Source organism: Pyxicephalus adspersus, chromosome 4 (assembly GCF_032062135.1).
Source record: "Pyxicephalus adspersus chromosome 4, UCB_Pads_2.0, whole genome shotgun sequence".
Classification (NCBI taxonomy): Eukaryota; Metazoa; Chordata; class Amphibia; order Anura; family Pyxicephalidae; genus Pyxicephalus; species Pyxicephalus adspersus.
In genome coordinates this window covers 36,522,732-36,539,510 of record NC_092861.1, presented here as the reverse complement: position 1 = coordinate 36,539,510, position 16,779 = coordinate 36,522,732, and the positions used below count along the sequence as shown (strand labels likewise).

Here is a 16,779-nt window from a genome sequence, read left to right as displayed (position 1 = left end):
TATATATATATATATATATATATATATATAGTAAATATTTTTAATCCAAGAAATTAACATAAAAAACAAAAATACATTTCAAAAAGGACAAATAAAATTTAGCATAGAGAAGAAGCCAATTCTCTGAAGAGCAACAGAGCCATTGTTTTCTTTAATAAACAATGACTTATAAGCAGAGAGTGCTTGGAACAAACAAATTAATCTCACTCTTCAGACTGTGAGAGTAACTCTGAATAAAATGCTAATATAAAACCTTTCTTTTCTTAATAAAATGAATTGAATTTTATTTTATATTATCTTTATACCTTGAGGTGGTCAAAAATAATATCAAAGTAATATAGTATCTATATAAATGGCTGCAGTTTGTTGGTGACTCTGAACGGAAACCTATGTCCATTACATTCCAAAGTATGTTTTATAATAAAGAAACAAACAGTGTCTTGAGGGTTTTTATTTAATAACATTGTACAAGTATCAAAAAATGTGATTCCTTAAAGCCATTTAGCTTCATAAGGGTAGTTCACGCTAAGCTAATGGAAGCAAATATGTGCTTCCTAATTGTGAAAAAACAAATGGCTGTGCAGGCAACATATAATGGTATAATGAGACGAATACCTCAGATGTCCTAAACATGCCATTTGTCTGGCTGTTTTGTTGATCCTCTGAGCTCTTGTTTTATTTTTGGGATTGATTTACTAAAGTAGTACAAAATGTTTATGCTTAGTGGTTAATGAAACTGTGTTCACTTCAATCCTTCAATCTTGTGTATGCAAAAATCCTGCACAGCTTCACCTTTTCACCAAATCACTAAAACTTCAAATATTAAACCCCACTGACCAGTTTAGGAATAATAAATTTACATTTTTCTAGTTCATTTGCGGCAAGAAAATGTTCTAACTGAGAAATGAACTGTGACTAAGACATACTGAAGTCGTGCATAGCTAGGCCATTATCCAGAGTAATGCCAGAAATTGAACTATGCTTAATTTTTCATACGATAGGTACCTTTTTAAAAGAAACTACGCAAAATGCAAAATCAATCAATGCGTTTCCATAATTATCCAGGGATAGTTTTTTGGATTTGGCCATTTTGTTAATTTGTTAAACATTCCAGTAATTCATCTGAATATACAAATTTTATTTATTGCCTTCCTGGCATTTCTTAGCCAAGTCCAATTGATCCTACTAGTTCAATCTGACCGGAGTCAGTTTAGCCATACTAGGACCCCATGCATAATTTAAAAGGTATAGCCAGGTGGCAATCTGGTCATGGGCCAACATTCGGAAATAATCCAGGGTGTTGAACCAAGAATTGGATCATAATGAAACAGTCACACAACACTGCAGCCCCTGCAATAAAGCTATTAAAATTAATAACACTCAGCACAAACATGAACTGCATGGCAAACCTCTGCTGGTATTGTCATGGATAATGGGGGAGGGGAGAAAAACAGAAGGAAAAATACAAGGGACTAGGCCTTCAAAGGCTAGGGAGAAGGAAACGGTCACACCGTCACAGACAAAGAGACTGTCAGATAACCTCACGTGCAGCTTGTCCCACAGATCTTCTAACCTCAGTCACGGAAAGGACTTTGACAGTACCCCCCCCCTTGTACGGGTGGCCTCCGGACACCCAGGACTGACCTTATCTGGATTAGCCCTGTGGAAAGCTTTCACTAGGCAACTAGCATTAATGTCGGTCGCTGGAACCCACATTCTCTCCTCCGGACCATAACCTTTCAAGTGAACGAGATACTGGAGGGATCTGCAGAGAATACGGGAGTCCAGTATCCCGGCAATCTGAAATTCTAGATTTACCGTCCACCATGACAGGAGCGGGAGGCAAGGAGGATGGTTCCACAGGTTCGACATATCTCTTCGGCTGTGATTTGTGGAACATATTATGAATCTTTAAAGCCTGTGGAAGATCGAGACGAAAGGCAACCGGATTAATAATAGCAGAGATCTTATACGGACCAATAAACCTTGGACCCAACTTCCAAGAAGGTACTTTCAACTTAATGCTTCTTGTGGACAGACACACAGAATCACCCACTCTTAGGTCCGGACCACTCATACATCTCTTGTCAGCCATACGTTTATACTTGTTGCCCATCTTTTTTAAATTATTTTGAATTTTCTGCCAAATAAATGACAAAGAAGAGTAAAATCTTTCCTGTTCAGGACTGCCTGAAGTCTCAGTACCAGAAAATGTGCCAAAATGCGGATGGAACCCATATGCCCCAAAAAACGGCGACTTATCATTTATGGCAAACTCAGCCAAAGACAAAAAAGAAGACCACTCCTGATTCTCTAAAACAAAACATCTCAAATAAGTCTCCAGATTCTGGTTAGTGCATTCAGTCTGTCCATTCGACTGAGGATGAAAGGCCGAAGAGAAGGACAGTTGTACCCCCAGGCGAGTGCGGAACGCCTTCCAGAATCTGGAAAAAATTGAGTCCCCCTATCAGACACCACATCTGAGGGAATACCATGTAGCTTCACGATGTTATTGACAAACACTTGTGCGAGGGTTTTAGCTTTAGGTAGCCCTGACAATGCAATAAAGTGTGACATCTTACTGAGGCGATCAACAATCACCAGAATCACGTTTTTTCCTGAGGAATTAGGCAAATCTGTGATAAAATCCATGGATAGACAACGGAAGTAGGGATCCAGAAGGCCGAGTTTGTGTCACTTTAGCACAAGTACTACAGGCTGACACATAGCCCTCAACACATTTACGCAACCCCGGCCACCAGAATCTACGAGAGATGAGATCGACCGTGGATTTGTTCCCAGGGTGTCCTGTAAGGACTGTACAGTGGTGTTTCTCGAACACCTTGTGCTGTAATTCGTAAGGAACAAACAACTTCCCCGAAGGACAAGAATCTGGTGCATCTCCCTGGGCCTCCAATACCTCTGCCTCAAGATCGGGATAAAGGGCAGATATTACTACCCCTTCAGACAATATCGGACCAGGATCTTCTTAATCACCCCCCCAGGAAAGCTACGCGACAAAGCATCCGTCTTGACGTTCTTAATCCCAGGGTGATAGGTGACAATGAAATTGAACCTGGTAAAAAACAACAACTATCTGGCCTGTCTTGGGTTCAGACGTTTAGCCGACTCCAAATACGTCAGAGTTTTGTGATTGGTAATTACCGTAATAGGATGAATCGCTCCTTCCAACCAATGACACCATTCCTCAAATGCCAACTTAATGGCCAGCAACTCTCTATTACCTACATCATAATTTTTCTCAGCATTAGAGAGTTTTTTAGAGAAGAAAGCACATGGGCACCATTTACTAGGTAAAGGACCCTGCGGTAAGACTGCTCCTACCCCTACTTCAGATGCGTCAACTTCCACAATAAATGGTTGTGACACATCTGGTTGCGCCAATATGGAGCAGAAGCAAAACACCCCTTAACAGCTGAAAAGGCTTGTAATGCCGCATCCGACCAGACAGAGAAATCTGAACCTTTCCTCGTCCCTACGGACACCCTAACCTAGCCCTGACTCCTTTCAGTATGAATATCCCCAGAGGGTGGGAATATTCATACACTGGAACCTAGGCCCTAGTTGCCCTGAATTGCCCTAGGAATAGTGACTGTGCTTGAAACTACTGGTTCCTTCGCTGATGAAAAAACCAGCGTCTCCCTGAGGCCTAGTAACAACAATAAAACAACAAAACACCAAAAGCAGTTCAACTTCTCCTAAATAGCAAATGGAGGAGCAGGAACCCTGAAGAGGACAACACACTAGATCTTCCACATCCCAGAAGTGAATATCAACTGCATAGCATGAAGTGTTAGGCCAGACTAAATGGAGGAGCAGTAATGACCACCAGCTGCAGTTCATAACAAGGGGTGTGGTCATTACAAACAACAACACAGAAACAAGTAAACACAAAGAGACTGTTGGTGTTAGCACTGCAGGTCGTGCCGGCGCCGCTGCTCCTAATCGCAGGCATGGACGCCGGGTCCTATCTTTCAGGTAACCCACTACCTATGTTCCATGCCTGTGTTTCCTTCATGCTGAGACTTGCTCTGGTGTTTGAGCTGGCGTGGGTGTGTCTCTCCTAATCTATGAGGTAACACACACACACACGCCCTCTGGTTTCTACAGCCTATGGTGGGTTTCCTGCAGGTACTTAAAGGCACCTCCTACTACAGGAAGTTGCCTGAGCAATCTCTGGTTTACCCTGTGTAACTCTGCTAAGGTGTTTTCTCTGTTTTGCTTTGCTGTGTACCGGACTTTGCTTACGTTTTTGCCTGTTTGCTGCCTGACCCTGACCTTGGATTACGTTTTTTGGACTTTGCCTGTTTCCTGCCTGACCCTGACCTCGGATTACGTTTCTGGACTTTGCCTGATTGCCGCCTGACCTGATCTTGGATCCCAGTTTCTGGACATCTTGGCCACGCAAGCCCCTCGGTGCTTGCCCAGGGTTTTCTGACTCCTGTGGTCAGTTGCCACTGGCCTGGGGATTGCTCTGGAGTGGCACCTAGCAGCTACCCCGCAGCCCAAGCCTATCCTCACCATCAGAGGCTCTAGCGAAGACCTGGTAGCGGCTTAGTCACACCCCTCTGGAGTATACCCAGTCAGTGGCACAGTGGGTCCACACCCGCTTGCATAACAGTTGGATAACCTCACATGCAGCTTGTCTCACAGATATTCTAACCTCAGTCACGGAAGGGACCGTGACAGGTACTATGCATACAACCCTTTGCACTCTGAGCCTCCCATGGCGTCTTCGTGAATTCATGTTTAAACTATTACACTGGGGAACACAGTTTTGGTTGAGTTAGATCTTACACTGTTTTTTTACTAATTTCTGAGTGGTAATCCAGAATTGACTCCAGTTTTTTGCTATTACATCCAGTGTTTACGATACAGGGTAGCCTCCATTTTTGTCAAAAAACATACAAATTTTACATACAATGAAAAAATAATGAAATAATAACTTGAATGTACTGTTTATTAAAATTTCTTTTGTTCATACAAAGGATTTATTGTTAATGACATTTTTTTTTACAGTAAAACTTTTGAAATTTAATCGGGTAAGCGGTTAAGGTAAAAATTTACACTTATAGCTTTTCCTGGAGTGTTCAGTGTTAGGACAATCACGCCGGATGCTCCAACAATAGTCCACCATGATATGTACATCCCATTTACCCTGATACCGTCATGATACGTCTTTCAAATCTTGGTGGAATCGTTCACCTTGCTCATCACTGACTGCACCAAGGTTTTCCGTGAAGTTAGAAAGATGGCTATGCAGAAAATGTACCTTGATGCTCATATTGCAACAAAGCATTTTGTAGCTCTCCAAGAGTTTCTGGACAAGTTCTGTGTAATTATTTGCTCATTTGTTTCCAGGAAAGTCCTTGACAATGACTTTGAATGATCAACAAGCATTCTTTTCAACTTCTGACATTGTCCTGATGAAATATTCAACTTTGATTAGATTCCCAATCTGTGGACCATCAAACACACCGGTCTTTATTTTTTCAAATTACAGGCTAGGAAATGCCTAAATGAGGTACTTGAAACAGTCTCCTTTAGTTGGCAAAGCTTTAACCAACTGCTTTATCAGACCCAGTTTAATATGCAGAGGCGGGAATATAATATTCTTTCTATCAACAAGTGGCTCATGTAGAATGTTTAGATCACCTGGTTTTAGGGCAGATCTTGGAGGCCAATTCCTTTCCACCCAATGCATCTCAGGAGCTCTGCTGTCCCACATGCACAGATAACAGGGATAATTGTAGTATCCACGTAGCTGATTAGGAAGGAAGCATACCATTGTAAGGTCAGCACAGATGACTCAATTGTGTTGGTGATATTGCAACAACTCAATGACTTTCTTTATGTCTGCATATTATTCACAAAGAGAAACTGAATGTCTAATTGGGACTGACCAAAATATATTCCCATTGTGAAGGAGGATACACTTTAAGCTCAGCTTTGAGCTTTCGATGAATAGTCGCTATTCAGTTGAGTTATAGATTGGAATTACCAATTCCTCCATTAAACCAGTTATGTTATGGCAATAAACAAAGCCACTGTCAGTTCTAAAGTACTGCAGAAATCCAATTTCTCTGGTTCGAAAGTACGATACCTTCTTACCTTTTTCAAGTAAGTTTTTCTCACGCAGTCTTGATGTTAGGAGTTCTGAAGCCTTCTTCGATAGTGCCAAATCACTCAACTCATGCTGATCGAATCCCTTACAAACAGAGTCCTCTTCAATTTCAAACACTTTATCATTGTTTTGACCCAGTTCATCACCATAATCATGTTCTTCAAGCAAGGGTAGTATAACGAAAATCGGCACAGGGATTTAATCTGAATGAGCCACTGGGCGTATAGTTGATGGTAGACTAGGATACTCTAGGTTACATTTATTTTTCTTGTTATATACTGAAGTTTTCACTATACAAAAGTAACAGTCACTGAAATGATCTCCTGGCTCTCCCCAAACCATAGGTTTACCAAATGACATCTTATCACATGTTCCCTTTGTCCACATCCATAAAACCTCGACACACTGTTTGGACACCTTATGAGGGGCCTAAGACTTATCTTGATCACCAAGTTTAACTTTGAAATATGCTAAATAGGCTAGCTCTACAAATGTGCTGATGTTCACCCTTTGACTGGGAATGGTGAAACTGCCAGAGATATAACAAAATGAATCAGGGTTGTTTAGGCACTTACGGCGAGGAACAGCAGAGCCAGACATGATCTAAAAGAAAGGAAATACGTGTGTAAGTAGAATATTAAATTTTGCTTATTTACTAGGTAGAGCAGTGCACAACCTCTGACCACACTGTCTTGCGTGTAAATGAATAGCCTATACAACTCCACGCTACAGTAATCACATTAATATAAGCAGTAGAGAAAAAACTTGACGTGATAAAAGAAAAGTCGACAAAAAATTTGTTCAAAATTGTTCCCCAGTGTTATCTACCTGGAACACAGAAAACAAGCTTTGCTAATACAGCCATGACAACTGCGGCTAACAAGGGCTTTCAATTTCTACTGCTCCTACAACTCTGAAAGGTCAGTCTCTCATATGGCTATATTGTTTCCCTAAGGATTTACCAAAACTGTTTGTTACAATATATTATATCCCGTTTTCACACTGCTGGTAACTCTTTCTTACCAGTCTGCTAAATCCATATCTGCCTGATCCTCCACCCACCTACTGTCTGTATTCCTGCACTTCTTTGTCTATTGCTTCCCTCTGGTGATATCTCACCCAACCCAGCCATCCCCCATGGTTTCTTTCCTTCTCAACATTCTTTTAACAAGATGCACTGCTTCTAACATGCATGCATAAATTCTTACCAAATATCTCTTGTGGTCTTTAAAGTGCCAGAACGGTCCTGGAAAAGGTTTCATGCTGCCTTTTAGTCACCCCACTATGGATATCTGGCAGGTTTCTGAAAGTTAACATGGAAAAAACAAAACCTTTATCACCTTCCACCTTGATCTTCAGAATCTTCCCCTAACATCTTTAGAACTTCATTCACGGTACACTCTTACTTTTTGTCCTCAGGTGTGTGACTTTTATCAAAATGTGGTTTTATTTAAAACTATCTTAATATGTAAACAAGAGGTGTGGTTTTACCAAAGAAAAGCAATATTTGCTTCATGCCAAAGTCATGAGCAGGGCTATTTTTTTCCCTTAAACAGATTGGGTATAGGGGGTGAAAGTTGTTTCACTGTATTCACTGAACATTCATATTGCAAGAAAAAATCCTCAATTTATTTAGCTAATTAACCCCATTCTGTCAATTGCACATTTTGGTTGGTTTTGTATTATTCTTTTTTCAAGCAATTGTCCACTGGACAGTAAATTAATGTTAGGCTTAAAGTGGAACTAAGCCTATGTTGTTGTTTTTTGGCTATTCTTTATTTAACATATGCTTGGTAAAGGCTGCTGAAAAACAGTTTAAGAACACCATAATAAGAATTTCAAAGTGTTTTTGTTTGTTTAGATAATGCTCAATCGAAATATGGGTCAATCTTCCAATGGGTACATCTTTTTCAGTGATGAAAAAGTGAGTTCCTATTGATTCAGATTCAGTGAGTTCCCTCAATTTACAAAGATTTTCTCTCACTGGCTGTTGTGTGCCAATGACAGAAAATGAAGGAAAATTCCACAACTGAACACAGTCAGCAAAAATAAAGTTCAACTGGAGTGTCAACCTTTCCTTACCAGTTTAACTAATTATAAAAAATCTAATAATATAAACAAATAAAAATATTGAAATACACATTGATATACATTTACCTGACCATACTGTGAATTCTAAAATGTAATATATAAAGTTAAAAGCAAATCCAGAATTAAAGATTAGTCTACAAACTTTATGAAAAAACTATGCTTTTTGAAGAAGTAGGTTAAGGACAGAGTAAGTCCTAGTTTAACAACAACATAAAGAAAAGTAAAGTGACATAAGCTATTAGAGAAATTGCATTTTGTGGCAGACAATTATTGTGAACTATTTCAATTTTTTCTTACATGATGTGATAATAAATTGCCCTAGTATTAGCTCTTAAAGCACCACTTATCAACACGTTAATAATAAAGCACTACAGGTGTTTGGCAAATGTCAAGTAACCATAAGTTCAAGAGACATACTCAGCTTGAACTGACAAATCGACTTAACATGTCAGTTACAATTACATGGAAAGCTAACTAAAAATAATGCATTGCACGGCTATTTGCTATATATACAAAATTACTGTCCCAACAGGGTGCAAAGCTTTCAAATGAGTCCAGTATGTTATTTATTTGAGTTGCTTAGCATTCATATGTTCACTGTATGCAGCCTTTTAGGATACATTATGTGAATGTGAAATTACAGATTAGAAATCCAGCAGACTACCAGATACATTATTCATGTACATAGATAAACTGTTGTAATTATTAAAATTCTTAAACTCAAATTTAACAAAATAAACAATGTAATTTTTAGATACATTATAGTCACTGTGTAAACTAAAAGATGGGTATGTTGAAGTTTAGCTTGTGCCATGATTAAAAAAAAAAAATAATAATATTCTTAAAGAAAATTTAAATTTTTTACATATTTATTTATTTTAATGAGGACTAAAAAAAGTACAAATCGATTTAAAATATTTGTCTGTGTTTAATCAAAATTAGCCAACTACTAAATGTGAGATAGTGTTTTTTTGTGTTTAGTTTTTAGCCTGGGCAGCCAGTGGAGCTCTGCTCTTTTTTTTTTTTTTTTTCTTACCATTATATTAATTTCATCTAAGCTAAACAAGTTAGTTATTTGCAGAAGGGTATAAGAAATATCCACCATCGTGAACCATTGATACACAAGGCAGTATAGATCCATGCTTTCATTTTTTTGACACAAAATTCTGGCCCTAATTTCCAAAAACTCTTTAGACTGAAAGTTTCTCCAATTTTCTACTGTCCAATGTTGGTGAACCCATAGGTATCTGTTAGTGAGTTGTTCCTGACAGGTTTGTAGTCTCCTTTTGCTGTAGTTCATCCACTTCAAGGTTTGATGTGTTGTTTTAGAGATTTTCATCTACATACCTTGGTTGTATCTAGTGGTTATTGAGTTACTGTTACCTTTCTATTAGTTTGAACAAATCTGTCCTTTCTCCGCTGACCTCTGGCATTCATGAGTCATTTCCAGCCAGAGAACTAACACTCATTATATATTTTTGCTTTTTCAGAAAATTGGGGTTCTCATATAGGGCTGTCAAGTGTGGCAAAGATGTAAATCTCAGAAATGAATAGACAGAAATACAAATCCACTGACACATAAAACAGCTCCTATGTATGAATTTAGCAGTTTGCTTTAATACAATAATAATTACTACTTTATGTATTCCATTTGAAAAACATAATATTTTTACAAGGTCCGTTAACACAAGTTAGTGTGTTTACCTGTTTTCTTTTTTTTTGCCAGTAGCCCTAAACACTGTTCTGCTTTAAGAACCTTCATCTAATAAACAGCATTTAAAGTATAACAGATAAAAGACCAGCAAATGATAGCTTTTAAAACCATTTATTTGCATATTAATAGGTATATAATACCACAGATAAGTTGCATGTGGCGGAGAATGGGAAGAGTGGTTAAAGTATTTACTTTTCATTTTTGTTGTCATTTCACAGCAATATGTGAATCTGAATATCCTATAATTATCATCAAGTCTGAATACAGCTTTTCAGATTAGCATTTTAAGCACTAGTAATTTGTAGTACAAACAATAACTCTTATTTTCTGAGTTATTGAAACCTGCTAAATATGACATGCTACATTAGGCATCACTGCAACTGCATGTTTAAAGATAAGCTGGTATTGGATTGAAAATGGAGACTATGAATGCCGTGAAGAGATCCGGTAATTAAATAGTAAATAACTGTAAGAAATTGGCTATTAAATGGAATAATAAAACGCAAATGAAAATACTTCTTTTTTACGGGAAATAGCTTTTGAACCGCTAAATAAACTGCGATTTATCCACATGACCAAGTATTTTGGGGCAGCACGGTGGCCTTTGCAGCGCTAGGTCCCAGGTTCAAATCTTGGCCCAGGGCAATATCTGCATGGAGTTTGCAGGTTCTCCCCAAGTCTGTGTGGGTTTTCCTCCGGGTTCTCTGGTTTCTCAAAAACATGCATTTAAATGGCTACCCACCAAAATTGACCTTAGACTGTATTAAAGAAATATGACTATGGTAGGTACTTTAGATTGTGAGCCCCTTTGAGGGACAGCTAGTGACATGACTATAGACTTTGTACAGCACTGCGTAATATGATGGCGGTATATAAATACTGGATAATAATAATATTTTCACTGATTTGTATTAGAGACAGAGGTCAAACCTTAGGATTACCAAAATCAGCTGTCTGCAATGTCATTAGGTTTGCGTTAGATTGCATTGGAATGTGCTGGTGAACTCTGTAATCACAGAAGACACTGGTAGGCCAAGGAAGACCTACATGATGATGACAGTAGAATAGTCGCTATGGTAAAGAAAAATAGTAAAGAAAAATCTGCAAATGCCTGTCCAACAGATCACCTTATGGGGGCAGGTGTGTCCTTATCAGAGACTACTATTCGTAGAAGATTTTGTAAACAGAAATTTAGAGTCTTTATTTCAAAATGAAACAGGATGACCAAATTACGGTTTGTGAAAATTGTACCCGAAGGTGGCTGCCAAATTATGGGTGTTATGGACAAATGAGACCAAGAATACCATGTATCAGAGTGATGGCAAAGGGCATCATTGGACATTGGGCATGCATGGCTGCCAGAAGTACTGGCACATTACCTTCATTGATTATGTAAATGCTGATGGCAATTGCAGCAAAGAAAAATCGTATCTGCTCAAGTTCTAGTAGATGGCTCCAAACCTACTGCATGACACTTCATCCTGCAACCTGATCCCAAAATACTGCTAAGACAACACAAGATTTTCTCAAAGCTAAAAAACTATCCCAGTGTCATCTCACCATTCTCTGTTTGCTGTCTGGATTGACCCCTGGCTTGTTTGCTCCTGACACCTTTGTTTCTTAATTATCTTCCTGGCTGAGTGACATCCTCTGCATGATTGAAACAGGAACCTGATGACTCCTTTGGATTATTCATCTGGTTGACTAAACTCCCATGTTTGACCTCTGCTTTGCTTTTCCCAACCACAAATTCTTATACCCTTGGATCATTTACTAAGGAACACTTTTTTATGGACCTAGTTGATCAGCTGAAAGACAAATGCCGACATAAAACATGAACTTATTTACTTTGTTACAGAGGAGAAATCCTTTTTGGAACAATGATAATTGAATAAATACCTCAATAAGTAAATGATACCGCTCCAACACAATGGAAACCTGCTGTTTATTGCAATATACCCTAAAGTGTGGTGAACAGCAAACATGTAGAATTTGATTGTCACCAATTAGAATCAACCCAGTGGTCCAACACAGAGCCCTATTTATAAAACAGGGAATCTGATAAATCATAGAGTGCATTCACTTGACTGTGGTATGAAAGAGCCTATTGTAAAACACATACAATTCACATACCCTTAAACCGTTAAGTTTAATCACTACACAACAAGGATTTGCTAAAAAATGGTTATCCGGCCTTTTATTAACAAATTTTGGTTACACATATTTTACATTGATAACATCATATAATAAACATAAATATCAACCATACCTAAAACCAGACATCACCATCGTCAGGTGGCAGGTCTTCTACCATCTTTTTTAACCCTTTCCAAACCATTAATCCGGGATCTGGGTTCCAATTGATATATATATATACCACTGTTCCCAGACGTCCCTACCCGTCTCAGGAACTATATCAACCACGCATACCTCCCGGTATTAACCAACAACAACCATATTACATAAACTTGGAGACCCCATACCACCGATGGCTCTCCACACTCCATCATTTTTTCCCACATACCTGCACAACACCCTTCCCTTCGAGGACCTCTCACCTCCAACACTTATGCCCTCCCAAACGTGCCGAACAAAAAAGCACCATCAGGGAGGGAGGGTGGTAATCTCCTCAACTTTCAAATGCAACTGGACTGCCTCTTACTATCCCAGTATTCTTTTATTAACTTATTTAACCCCACTAATTGCACCTTATTGTAACCAATCAATTTAAATCAAAACTGACACATACTCCTCCCACATGCACCTTTTTATGACCAATCAATTTAAATAAAAATTGACACATCATCCTCACACACTTAACTGACCTCTGCCCTTTCCCCCACAGTCATGTTGGCCCATGCCTAGCTCCTCTCTCGCAGGCTCTAGGGCCTCCCTTGACTGTGGTATGAAAAAACCTGCTGTTTATTGCAATATACCCTAAAGTGTGGTGAACAGCAAACATGTAGAATTTGATTGTCACCAATTAGAATCAACCCAGTGGTCCAACACAGAGCCCTATTTATAAAAAACAGGGAATCTGATAAATCATAGAGTGCATTCACTTGACTGTGGTATGAAAGAGCCTATTGTAAAACACATACAATTCACATACCCTTAAACCGTTAAGTTTAATCACTACACAACAAGGATATGCTAAAAAATGGCCATCCGGCCTTTTATTAACAAATTTTGGTTACACATATTTTACATTGATAACATCATATATTAAACATAAATATCAACCATAACTAAAACCAGACATCACCAGACATATATATAACAATATATATATATATATATATATATATATATATATATATATACCACTGTTCCCAGACGCCCCTATCTGCCTCAGGAACTATATCACGCATACCTCCCGGTAATAACCCCACAACAACCATATTATATAAACTTGGTGACCCCATACCACCGATGGCTCTCCACACTCCATCACTTTTTCCCACATACCTGCACAACACCCTTCCCTTCGAGGACCTCACACTGCCACCACGCCACAAGGGTAACACCTTAACCTTGTGCACTCCTCCACACCTGCAGGGCCCTCTGAATCCCGCCTTGCAAACCAATCGACCAAAGATCAATACCAACTGCATTCAGATGAACCCCATCCGCTGTTGATAATCCGCCTCTAATTCCCTGTGCTTCACAACTATCCCTCCATTCCTAGCTATAAACCTGCCCACCTCTCTATTAACTTTTGCCCTGGCCTTATTCAAACAGGCAACAGACCTAGCCCATCTTCACCTGGTTCTGGCTACCATGTCCGACCAAACCACGATAAGCCCCGGGAAAGCCACCCTCAAACGAAGAAAATCCCACCTAATATCTCGTATAAGCTCTCTGGAAGCCCTTAACCCCAGGTCAATTTCACCCACATGCAAAACCACAACATTAGGTGGCCTGTCCAACCTGGAGAATTTGTGAATCTCACCTAATACCCTACACCATAACATTCCTGGGATCCCAATCCAGCGCACAATACCCTCCTCTCTGGGAACTCCCAGCTGACGACCGTCAGGTCGAACTTGAGCTCTCCTGACCCCCCAGCTCACATAAGAGTGTCCCAGGATCCAGATCAGGCAGGGCTCTGATTCTAAATAAATAAAACAAGATACAACAAATTGTAAACATAAAATATCAAACTTTTTCCCAATAAACCACCCTCTCCCCATCCACACCTATCTCCATCCCAACAGTAAATCACACTGCTTCACTCAAATGAGGTCGGACATAGAGCTGAAAACGCCGGGACTCCCATCTGCCAATCCGTTTTATCGCATCCTCCCCCATACCCCACCTGGCCGCCTCAGTAGCAGCTCCAGTACGGAAAGAATGAGACGCATATTCTGTTTCCCGCAAAACAAGGTCTTTCAAACATTTCCTAAAAACAGCCAAGAATTGAAATCTGGTCAATCGTTTACCATTCGTATGTACCAACAATGGACCACTATTTTTAGGTCTCACCCCCAAAAACAACTTGAGCACCTCCACCGGACATGCAGGACTATAAACAACCCTCCCCAGATAAACAAGAAAACCCCTCCCACCCGTATCTGTCTTAGAATTATGCACAAAAATTCTGACCTGGTCCCCACCGACCTCAACATCCTCCAATTGAAGTCCGCCCGCTTCGGAACCAACAAGGCCGACCAACTCCCCAATGTGAAATGCCCCAAAAAACGCCAAAACAAAAGCAGTCCTTAACAGCATAACCTCATAGGTAGAAAAACAAATTACTTCCACCTGATCCAGAAGTTCCAAAAATAAAGCATAAGAAACAGGACATCTTTTATCCGCAACTAACTTTCCCTTCTGATACCCTTTTAACACCTGACGGACCAAAAATGATTTTGTAACATCCACCACACCATGACATTTAAACAAAAAAGCCAGGGCCGACATTTTCTTATTCAACCCTGACACAGAGATGCCATCATCTGACAATTTACATATGAAACACAAAACCAATGAAATATAATCAACCTCAGATCTGCAAATAGCAAACTCACCACAAAAAAGACACCACTCCCTCCAAACAGACTGGTATCCAGCTTAAGTAGATTTAGCCACGGACTGACGCAGCAGTCATCACGGAAGTCATCACGGTTCCTTCACTATCCTCCAAATTCCAGCTGGACAAGGCACACCAAACTGCTCTGCTTCTGGAGCCAGCTTACAAAACTTTTCCCACTGAAACCGAGAGAGAGCAACTGCCACTGAATTAGTAATACTGGATTATTGTATTTTGTTTCGTTTGTCCAAAATAATAAAATCTAGATGTGCACTTCAAAAATGTATGGTATGATTAAAGCTCTCCCCCGCTCCTTCTACCTTTGTATCCATGTATATGTATGTGTGTATATATATATGTGACACAGTGTCCCAAAAAAAGTTCAGAAATAGTGTTGAAATGTCAGGGAAAGTGTTAAAGGCTTCAGGGACAGAGTGTGATAATATGTTTGTATGGGTTTTAGAAGAAAACCAGGTTCCTTAGGGCCTTGGAGCCGACCCTTTGGCCCAACTATGATTTGGGATATATTCCCCTGTGCTCAGGTGCAAGGGAATGAAGGTAATCAGTCAGCAGCTGGGAAGTGATCAGCCAGAGTGTTCCAAGCACGAGAAGGGAGCCAGTGGGTTCCAGCCAAGAGAAGGGGACAGAGCTCTAGGAAAGCCAGAGGCCAAACAATACTACAAAGCTGTGACTTCACAGTACTGATATAGTGTTTGTGTTAGAAAGAGAGAGCACCAAGTGAGGTAGCCAGATGCCCAGCAGGGCTACTGTTTATTGTTTTGTTGTAAAGTTGTTGAGAGTGTGCTGTAATACCTGGGTAAATAAAAATAACTGCGGTTATTTTGGACATTTACTGACGGTTGCCTCTTATCTGCCCTGCAAGCATCCCGTTACCATGAGCAATCCCTCTGTGCTATGTCACAATATATATATATATATATATATATATATATATATATATATACTTACCAACACATAGATGGACCATATTGCAGTTGTATAGATAAATCACCAGTAATTACATTACAGTGCATAGCTGAGAGTGCATAGAAAAGACTTCAATTTCTTTGAGCAAGTGGTTTAATCACCTCTTCTAAGTGCTCTCTGAAATTATTTTTTTAATACTCCTTATATATTACCATTGTGTGCTTTTGTGTAATTCCATAATTTAACCCTTAATTTAGTCTCTGGAAAAAAAAAAGACAGTTACCTTTACTTCCTCAGAGCCCTTGATCCCTCTTCAATGGGATTCGATTCAGTGCCGTGTTTTCTTGGAATCTTCTTTTGTGTTAGTGCAGAGCAACCCCCATCTTCCTATTCTTTCAGCTTCTGCTTCCATCACCTAATCTTGCACTGCACAGTAAGGAAATAGGGTGACATTTCCTCTGTAAGTGTAAAAATAAAAACAAGTGACGATCTCACGGCTCATGTGTGAAATTGGCTTTTTTTTTTACATTGCCCGGAAAAGCCCTATCTGTGCATGGTATCCTAGGAGCCTCCTAGGAAGCACTGGGCTTCCATTCAGACTTTACCGCTGCAGTGGTAAAGACAAAACAGAAGGTTCCTTCCCTTTTATGTCTTGAGTTAGGAGGGTTTTAATATTAACATAAAGATCCTCCTATATGGTTGAGACAAGCTCTTAGAAACAGTAGGTGAGGCTGCTCCAGGTGAGTCAACATGTGCCAAGTTGGTGGGGAAATATAAAGGTGCCATGCAATGATAGTATGTGACCTCATTCTATCACCACCCCCGCTATAATACAAGTGATTATAATAATAATGAATAATGAAAGGTAGA

The 16,779-nt window shown here is 39.5% G+C and overlaps 1 long non-coding RNA gene across 2 annotated transcripts in view; it reads right to left on the bottom strand.

Moving 5' to 3' along the window:
- The window catches only part of LOC140330016 (uncharacterized), a 46,593-nt gene extending 30,294 nt beyond the window's left edge, over positions 1 to 16,299 (bottom strand). The window contains exons 1-2 of one of the 2 annotated variants that reach the window (XR_011920565.1): positions 16,193 to 16,299; positions 14,981 to 15,161 (exon numbers count right to left, since the gene is read on the bottom strand). This is a non-coding gene — a long non-coding RNA (uncharacterized lncRNA). Of the gene's footprint in view, positions 1 to 14,980; positions 15,182 to 16,192 lie in introns of both variants that reach the window. The other variant, XR_011920564.1, reaches the window with a different exon arrangement.
- Between the last annotated feature and the right edge of the window lie 480 nt (positions 16,300 to 16,779).